Genomic DNA, 10,000 nt, shown 5'->3' on the forward strand with positions numbered 1-10,000 from the left:
GTTGGTACCTCAAAGTCTGGTATCAAGCGAGATGAACAGATAACTGCTAATGTCATTGCTAATCGTGCAAAATACGTGGAAACTACCATTAAATTACTGTGGAATTGAGATAAGCAGGCGTCACAAGATGACCTATTAGAGATCCTAAATGTTCAGAAAGTGCACATTGATTATTTACGCTAAGAACATTCGGCATTAGTGGTGTCTGGTCAGTTTGACGCCAAAACCTCCCAACTGTTCAAAAATTTGTCACGGGGCACAACTAACCTAGATGACAAACAATTAGATTCATTACTAAAAGTTGTGCAAATAACTAGTAATGATCCAAGTACTAAACCAAAATATAGACAAAATCAGAGAGGGCGCTTCTACAATAACTTCAACAACTACAGTGGGGGATATTACAACAGCAGAGGCCGCGGTTACAACAACAATTACTACATGCGTAATCAATCACAAAGTGCTTCCAATTACTCATTAAATAAACATGAAGGCGTAAATAATAATAACACAGAATAATGTTTAATGTAATGTATGTACTTAACTGTGTTGAATAAATTAGGCCTAGCGCTAGTGTCACTGTGTTGAATAAATTAAGCCTAGTGCTAGTGTTTGCATATCGTGTTTGGTTATTTGTCACTAGTGAAGTGAATGACCGTGTTACACTTTTTTTTTTCCTTTTTCTCAAATTCACTTTATCCCTTTAAGCTTAACTGTTATAGAAAGGAAAAGAAAAATACAGATTGATTAGTGATAAGAGATTTATCAATCAGTTTATTGAAGTACCAAAGACGAGATATGAAGACTTATCATGTTTACCGAACGTTGTAAAGAATGGTGATTCTTATGTTAGTGTTGATTTGAAAGACGGGTTTCATCATATACTTATTAGACGTGACTTCAGGAAATATTTTGGGTTTAAATGGAGGGGCCAATATTATGTTTGGAATGTGTTGAATTTTGGATGTTCTATTGCACCACATATTTACAAAAGTTTTGAGGCCAGTTGTGAAGTATCTAAGAGAATGCAGCATCAGGTTAATACTTTATGTTGATGACTTCCTGTTGTGTGGTCCTAAATCCACACTACTACTAGATACTGAAGTGGTAGTAGACACAATTACTGGCCTTGGTTGGAAAATCAACTTTGAAAAATCCATATTAATTCCTAAGTCTACAATAGAATATTTAGGCCTACTCTTAGAAACTCAAGATAATGAAATACCAATGCTAAAGGTACCTAGTACTAAGATTTCTAAAGTTAGGAAAGCCATTAAAAGGGTGTTAACTCAAAAGTCAGTGTCTGCTAGAGTTTTGTCAAAAATCGCTGGCCAGTGCAATTTTATTTGTAAAGCAGTGTTGCCAGGCAGATTAATGCTAAGAAATGTGTACAAGTTGATCAAACAAAAAAATACATGGGAATCTCAACTAGAACTGGACTCATGTGCCAAGAAAGATCTCTTGTGGTGGTATGAATCATTAGCAAAATGGAATGGGAAAGTAATATTACCCTCAGAAGTCGACGGCCAGCTGGTGACAGATGCATCGCAACTTGGTTGTAGAGGGCATTACAAAGAACAGACAACTCAGGGTTTCTGGGACCCAGAGATGTCTCACCAACACTCCAATGTAAGAGAGTTGATGGCGGTTCTTTTAAGTGTAAGAGCCTTTCTTCCCAGTCTAAAAGGAAAAACGATTCAAGTTTTATCAGACAACATTACTACAGTAGCGTACATCAATCACATGGGTGGATCAGTAGTGGAGTTGACAGAAATTGCGAAGTTAATATGGACCGAGGCTATACAAAACAATCTAACAATTATTGCTCGTCATTTGAGCGGCAAACTAAACACCCAGGCGGATATGTTATCAAGAATGTTGGACAAACACGAGCTGATGTTGTCAAGACCGATGTTCCGGTTTTTGGACTCGATGTGGGGACCTCACACAATAGACAGGTTCGCATCTGCGACATCTACACAGCTACAAATCTACAAGACAAGATTTCTTGACCCAAATGGTATGAAGTTGGATGCTCTGGCACAAAAGGATTGGAAAAGGGAGAACAACTTTGTAAATCCACCTATAAGACTTTTAGACAAAGTTCTTTCTGTAATAGAAGGTCAGAAAGCACACGCTACAGTAATAGCCCCATGGTGGCCAGCTCAGACATGGTTCAAAACTCTAACCCAGTTGTCAATATGTCCACCCGTCAGGGTGTCCAAGAAAGCAATCATTCAACTAAATCCTGCTATACCAGAGCCACTGCGAAACAGAAGATGGAAAATGTTTGCTTGGAGAGTTTGTGGAAATAACAGGCACTTCAACAGGGGTGGTCACTTCAAGCAGCATCAAGACTGAAATTTGGGTGGGCACAGTCAACAATAAATGATTATAATATGTATCTTGGAAAAATTAAATATTTATGTGATAATTTTGGGGAGGATTTTCCACCTTCCACTTCTAGTGTATTGGCAGAATGTTTATTAGCTATTTCATCAGAGAGTGACAGACCTTCATCAATGCTTAACTGTATGTTGTCCTCACTGTCTCATGTATATTTTAATTTTCAAAAGAAAAGACTTCCACACACATACATGCAACTATATATATATATATATATATATATATATATATATATATATATATATATATATATATATATATATATATATATATATACAGTATATATATATATGTATATATATATATGTATATATATATATATATATATATATATATATATATATATATATATATATATATATATATATATATATATATACAGTATATGCAGTTCCTATAATTCAAATGTATACTGTACAGTATACATCAATGAATAATTAACTCTCATGTACACTAACAAACAATTATTACATTCACAAAACTGAAAACTACTCACCTAACAACACCAATACCTAATTTCCCTCTTCCTCCTCTCCTACCTAAACAAAGAAACAGTTCCCCCTTGGGAAGTCAGTGCCTGGGTATCCCCTGCCCACGTAGACGCTGGTCAGGTCATAAGCCTTATATGCGAGTCTACATCCAGCCTCCCACCATCGCGGGTCTCCTGGCGTTCTGGGGCTCTGATGCTGCACGGCGCCACCTTCGAGCAAAGCCCTGGGCTCTACGGAGGGACAGTGACGAAGTAAGTTCTTGGATGTTGACTTCTCGGTATTTTAGTCTGAGGATGGGTAGATTCTGTTTGTTGATTCAGGTAGTAGGTTGGCCAGGGCACCAGCTGCCCGTTGAAATACTACCACTAGAGAGGTATTGGATCCTTTGAGTGGCCAGACAGTAATGCATTGGATCACTCTCTCTGGTCACTTCTTATTTTTTCTTTGCCTTCACTTACACAGAATAGTCTGGCCTATTCTTTACATATTCTCGTCTTTCCTCATACACCTGACAACTATGTGATACTTAACACTTCTTCACCCATGGGGTTAATTACTGTACTGCAATTTGTTCAGTGGCTACTTTCCTCTTGGTAAGGGTGGAAGAGACTCTTTAGCTATGGTAAGCAGCTCTTCTAGGAGAAGGACACTCCAAAATTAAACCATTGTTCTCTAGTCTTGGGTAGTGGCATAGCCTCTGTACCATGGTCTTCCACTGTCTTGGGTTGGAGTTCTCTTGCTTGAGGGTACACTCGGGCACACTATTCTATCTTATTATTTATTTTTCTTCCTCTTGTTTTTTTGAAATGGTGTGTTGGGTAGGCTTAATAGAAGGGCCATGGATGCCTGGTGGTTTATCAAGAGGTTGTCTTTTCCTTTGTCTGACTCTTTTTCTTCTCAAAACCATCCTTACGGTCCTCCCTTCAGTTGAAGTGGCTATCCTGGAGGGTATTTAGCCTTGCATGGTGTATCGCCTCCTCCATGTTGACCAGTTTTTCCGACTTTTTACTATAGTCTATGGGTATCATCAATCACTTTATTTATAATTCTGTACATGTTGTTTTTGTTATAATTCTTGTTAATCTAGTTTTTAAGTATCATGTCTCTTTTTTATTTTTATTAATTCTTATGCTCTCTGGAGACATTGAGCGAAATCCGGGACCAGTACGTCCTAGATTTCGTCAATGTCGTCTTCTGTATTACAATATTCGTGGTCTTCATGCAAATATCCAAGACCTTACAGTTGCATCCAGACAGTATGATATTGCTCAGAAACTTTGGTTTCTAATATGAGGCACTCATCTGAGCTCCTTATAAGTGGTTTTAAGAAGCCAATAATGTTGAAACGCAATGCCATCCCTAGGGCCAGGGGAAGGGCGGTGTATATTAGGACCGAGTACCCTGCTTCTCATAAGTCCTTCTATCAATATGGATGTCATGAGATTCAGGTAATAAAAGTTTGTGGCAGGCATAACAATTTTTATTTGTGTTCGATCTACCGGAATCCAGACATGGATGATTCTATCTTCGATTGTCCTCTTACCATTATGGCTAAGATACAAGAAGATGATAGAAAGGCTTCTTTTGTCTTTGTTGGTGATTTTAATGCTCACCATAGGGAGTGGTTAAGTTCTATCTCTCCTACCGATCGCCATGGCTTAAGAGCTTTAGACTTTGCCTCTGAATCAGGCTGTGAGCAAATCATAAATGAAGCTACTCACAGGTCTGGTAATTGCTTGGACCTCGTATACACTGACTCCCCTGGCGTTATAACTTGTAAAGTTGGTTCTCCAGTCGGGACATCTGATCATGCCTTGATTTCATTATTAGTGAAGACTGAGCAGCCTGTCCCTGATATATCATATTCTTGTAAAATTTATATGAAATCCCAAGCAAACTGGAATGGGATTTTGCATGATCTTTTGTGCTTGAATTGGTCACAATTATATAATAATGTAGATCCTGTTGTCCCTTTGAATGAGAATCTTGTTAACATAATCGATAGGCTATCCCTTCTCGTGTGCTAAGGTACCGAGTGAAAGACAAACCGTGGTTCAATGATGATTGTAGACGTGCTTTGGAGAAGCAGGAGGCCTGTCACCTTTGGAAGGGTAACAGATCAGATTTGACCTGGAACAACTATACTCAGCTTCGAACTTTTGCTCAGAGAGTTTATGACTCAACTGAAAAGGAGTACAATTTAACCATAAAAGAAACCCTTTCTGGTACAACTCAGGAACATAAATGGTGGTCTACCCTTAAATCTGCACTCTTTGGTGTAGATGCAACAGTTCCTCCTTTACTTAAACCTGATGGCTCAGTCACTCACTGTCAAAAGGAAAAGGCAACCCTTTTGTCTGATTTTTTTGACAGTAAACAGAGTAATGAAAAACTTGAACTTCCTCATTCCTGTTTTCCTGAGGCTAAACTAACTAGTTTAGCTTTTTGATCTCGTGAGATTAAAGCTCTGTTGATGGACCTTGATGCTTATGGAGGTGTAGACCCAAATGGTATTTTCCCTTTGTTTTTTATAAAGACAGTAGATTTCTTAGCTCAAAAGTTATCTGTTATTTTGCGCAAGTTAGCAAGACGAGGAGCTTGTAGCACTTGTTGGAGAATTGGTAATGTTACTCCTCTATGTAAATGTGTTTGTGGTAGCTCAAGTCCCACTGATTACCTACCATATTATCTAAAGTTTTTGAACGTCTTCTGGCAAAACGTCTTAATAGGTTTGCTGAAGGTAATCATCTACTCTCTAGTTTGCAATTTGGTTTTCGTAAAGGCCTTGGAGCATGTGATGCCCTCCTTACGATCTCCAATGCTGTACAGAAGTCCCTTGATTGTGGTCAGGAAGTGCGTATGATTGGCCTTGATTTTAGTGCTGCCTTTGACCGTGTAAATCATGAGGCCTTTGTTTTCAAACTGAAACAGTTGGGAGTGGGTGGGTCGCTTCTTAGTGTTATTATTGATTTTTTAAGTAGTAGATCTCAAAGAGTTGTTGTTGACGGGCACCATAGTGAGTATAGGAATGTGATATCCGGTGTTCCACAGGGTAGTGTTCTTGGCCCATTACTTTTCATACTATATACACATGACATGTGGTTTGGCCTAGAAAACAAGCTTGTTGCATATGCAGATGATGCTACTCTCTTTGCATCAATTCCATCCCCTGAATGTAGATCTGGGGTTAGTGAATCCCTTAATAGAGATTTAGCTAAAATTAGTGCATGGTGCAAATTATGGGGTATGAAGTTGAATCCTAACAAAACTCAAAGTATGATTGTAAGTAGGTCAAGGACGGTGGCTCCTCAACATCCGGATCTCAGTATTGATAATGTTTCTTTAAATTTGTATGACTCTTTAAAAATTTTAGGTGTGATTCTCGACAGCAAATTTACTTTTGAGAAACATTTAAGGTCTGTGTCTTCTTCAATTGCACAAAAAACTGGCTTATTGAGAAAGTCTTTTAAGATTTTCGGTGATCAATCCATTCTGAAGAAGTGTTTTAATTCTTTCATTCTACCTTATTTTGAGTATTGTTCTCCTGTCTGGTCTTCAGTTACTGATTCTCATCTTAATTTGTTGGACAGAAACTTACGGTCTATTAAATTTCTTATTCCTGATCTAGATATTAATCTCTGGCACCGTCGTTCAATTAGTTCATTATGCATGTTGCATAAGATTTTTCATAACTCTGACCATCCTTTTTCATTCAGATCTCCATGGACAATTCTATCCTGTTCGTAATACTAGGCAAGCAGTTAATTCTAATAGCCAGGCCTTCTCCATCCTGAGGCTCAATACTACGCAGTACTCTAGAAGTTTTATTCCAGCTGTTACCAAGTTGTGGAATGATCTTCCTAATCGGGTAGTTGAATCAGTAGAACTTCAAAAGTTCAAAGTTGGAGGAAATGCTTTTTTGTTGACCAGGCGGACATGAGTTTTTATAGTTTATATATGATATATATGTTTTTGACGTTGTTAATAGTTTATATATGACATATCTGTTTTGACGTTGTTGCCTTTTTTTAGAATGATTTATTGTTAATTTGTTCTCTTCATTTATTAATTTCCTTATTTCCTTTCCTCATTGGGGTATTTTTCCCTATTGGGGCCCATGGGCTTATAGCATCTTGCTTTTCCAACTAGGGTTGTAGCTTGGATAGTAATAATAATAATAATAATAATAATAATGTGTAGGTATTCTCTTTCTCCCTTTCTCTAGGTAGATAGATAGATAGATAGATAGATAGATAGCTAGATAGATATATAGATAGATAGATATATAGATAGAGGGATAGATAGATTGATAGATTGTCTTTGTCGATTCAGATATATAGCTATATTCTCTCTCTCTCTCTCTCTCTCTCTCTCTCTCTCTCTCTCTAGATAGATAGATAGATAGATAGATAGATAAATAATTACTCTTTGTTGATTAATATATATAGCTATATTCTCTCTCTCTCTCCTCTCTCTCTCTCTCTCTCTCTCTCTCTCCTCTCTCTCTCTCTCTCTCTCTCTCTCAGTAGATAGATAGTAGTTAGATAAATAATTAGATAGATAGATTTATAGATTTTACTTGTCGATTCAAATATATAACTATTCTCTCTCTCTCTCTCTCTCTCTCTCTCTCTCTCTCTCTCTCTCTCTCTCTCTCTCTCTCTCTCTCTCTCTCATTAGAGGTAATTTTGAGGTTTTATGTATTGTTCTTATTTTGCTAACTATATTTTTAACCCCCCCTTCTCTCTCTCTCTCTCTCTCTCTCTCTCTCTCTCTCTCTCTCTCTCCTCTCTCTCTCTCTCTCTCATTAGAAAGAATCTTGAAAATTCCTGTATATGCGTAACTTCATCATTTATAAAATAAAAAAAATCTTCGAAGCCTTACATAAAAAAAAAATCTTCTTGTATCCATTACAAGGTCAGTCCTTGAGGTGAGAGCTCTGATTGAAGATAACGGTCGGGTCTTCACTTGTGATGCCAATAACGGTCTTGGAAAGACCGTAAACGTCGAACGTCACACTTAATGTCTTACGTAAGTAAATAAAAACACGTTTTACATATATTTTCTTGATTAATTATTATGATTAAATTCCAAGTGACAAGTTACTGACTTACTTGATGTAATTTTTACTATGTTTTTCTATATATTTTGTCAATAAATTCTTATGATTAAATTCCAAATGACAAGTGACTAATTATTTTATCTAATTTTCACTAGGTTTTTCTATATATTTTGTCAACTAATTTTTATGATTAAATTCCAAATGACAAGTTACTACTTATTTGATCTAATTTTCACTATGGTTTTCGATATATTTTGTCAATTATTTTATGATTAAATTCCAAATGACACGTGACTAACTAATTGATCTAATTTTAACTATATTCTTCAAAAGCTAGAAAGTATAATTCATTAGTTAAAGACTATCTTTTTTATTAATAAATTAATAGGTTTATTATATTTTTCTTATTTTGACAGTTAATTTTTTAATTCATCTAATTTTTACCATATTCCTCAAAAGATGGGAAATATAGACCATGAGTTTGAAAACTATAATTTTTTATTATTATATTATTAGGTATATAATATTATTCATTTTTTTATTCGTTTCATATTTTGAATACACAAAGACATTGAATACTTGGAAAATAAATTTTTGAACTGTTCGTACAAAGATGATTCATCCATTGAATAAATTTAATCATATTTCTTGATCAAAGTTTTTTTTATAATTCATTGCCATAAAAAATATTTAGGTTATAAAAAAAAATTATAATACAATAATTGTCTTTTTTATACATTTTAAGAAAAATTGTTTTACTAAGTACAAAAAAAATTGCAATACACTTTTGTTACGTGTACATATACCTAGAAAACATTAGTTAATGATACAATAACAAAATGGTCTTCATGTTTAAGTAAACATGATTTTTTTCCTCACCTGTTATCCCTACATTAAAGGGTCGGTTGCCTGATGTGTCTTCTCTAATGCCTTTTAGCATAAGAATCCATTTCCACCAAACCTCTTTTCTCCAGATAGTTTTTCACCTTATCTCGCCATCTAATCCTCTACTTCCCTCTCGATCTTCCCCCTAGTCAGGTTCCTCCCAAACCCTCCACATTCCCTCCCCACCATCCGATTCTCAACACATGTCCATACCATTTCAGTCCTGCACTCTTATGACCTCTGTATGCTTTACTACGCCTGCCATTCTTCTTATTTCATCCTTTTCCAATCTGTCAAGCAGTGATATTCCCATGATCCAGCTCAGCCTCCTATCCAAGGCACATCCTCTTCCACAAAACATCTTCTCTCCTGATCATTCTTCACTTTATCTAGCCATGTAATTCTATGATGTAAAAAGTGTAAAATCACTGTAACCCCTATTGTAACTCTGTATATGGCTTTGCTGAAATTATTATTATTATTATTATTATTATTATTATTATTATTATTATTATTATTATTATTATTATTATTATTATTATCATGTCTCACAAGAATGTGAAATGAAACACTCGGCTGAATCCCTCGTCAGGCTGTGAGGAGCTAAGAGACGAAGGGTCCCCATTTGTTCATTTGTTTGATGTGGGCTACCTCCTAAAATTTGGGGAAGTGCCTTGGTAAATAGATAGATTATCATTATTATCATAGAATAAGGTGACCCCTTTTTAATTCTATTAAAGATGATAGATGTAACTGCCATATTTGTTTGATTACTCCCCACGCCACTTTCCAGACGGTCCGATTTGGGTGACTGTTCCAACGGGAACAATTGAAGTTCAAGAGAAGGATGATTTGATTCTGACAGCTCAAGCTGATGCTAATCCACCTCCTGTTAGGTAAGTTTTTTTTATTTACATATTCTATTTTACTAGTTAAAACTCTCTCTCTCTCTCTCTCGCATCTCTCTCTCTCTCTCTCTCTCTCTCTCTCTCTCTCTCTCTCTCACACACAGTGAGGGACTTGGGGGAACCCAAACATAGATTAAGGTAAGGTAAGGCTCTCTCTCTCTCTCTCTCTCTCTCTCTCTCTCTCTCTCTCTCTCTCTCTCTGATAAACTTTTAGATCTTATTTTTTATGGTTGTAGATTCGAGTTAAT

General features: G+C 36.2%; 1 pseudogene; it reads left to right on the forward strand.

Moving 5' to 3' along the window:
* Window positions 1-10,000, forward strand: part of LOC137614504 (nephrin-like) — a 42,594-nt pseudogene that overhangs the window by 30,547 nt on the left and 2,047 nt on the right.

Source organism: Palaemon carinicauda, chromosome 20 (assembly GCF_036898095.1).
Source record: "Palaemon carinicauda isolate YSFRI2023 chromosome 20, ASM3689809v2, whole genome shotgun sequence".
Taxonomy (NCBI): domain Eukaryota; kingdom Metazoa; phylum Arthropoda; class Malacostraca; order Decapoda; family Palaemonidae; genus Palaemon; species Palaemon carinicauda.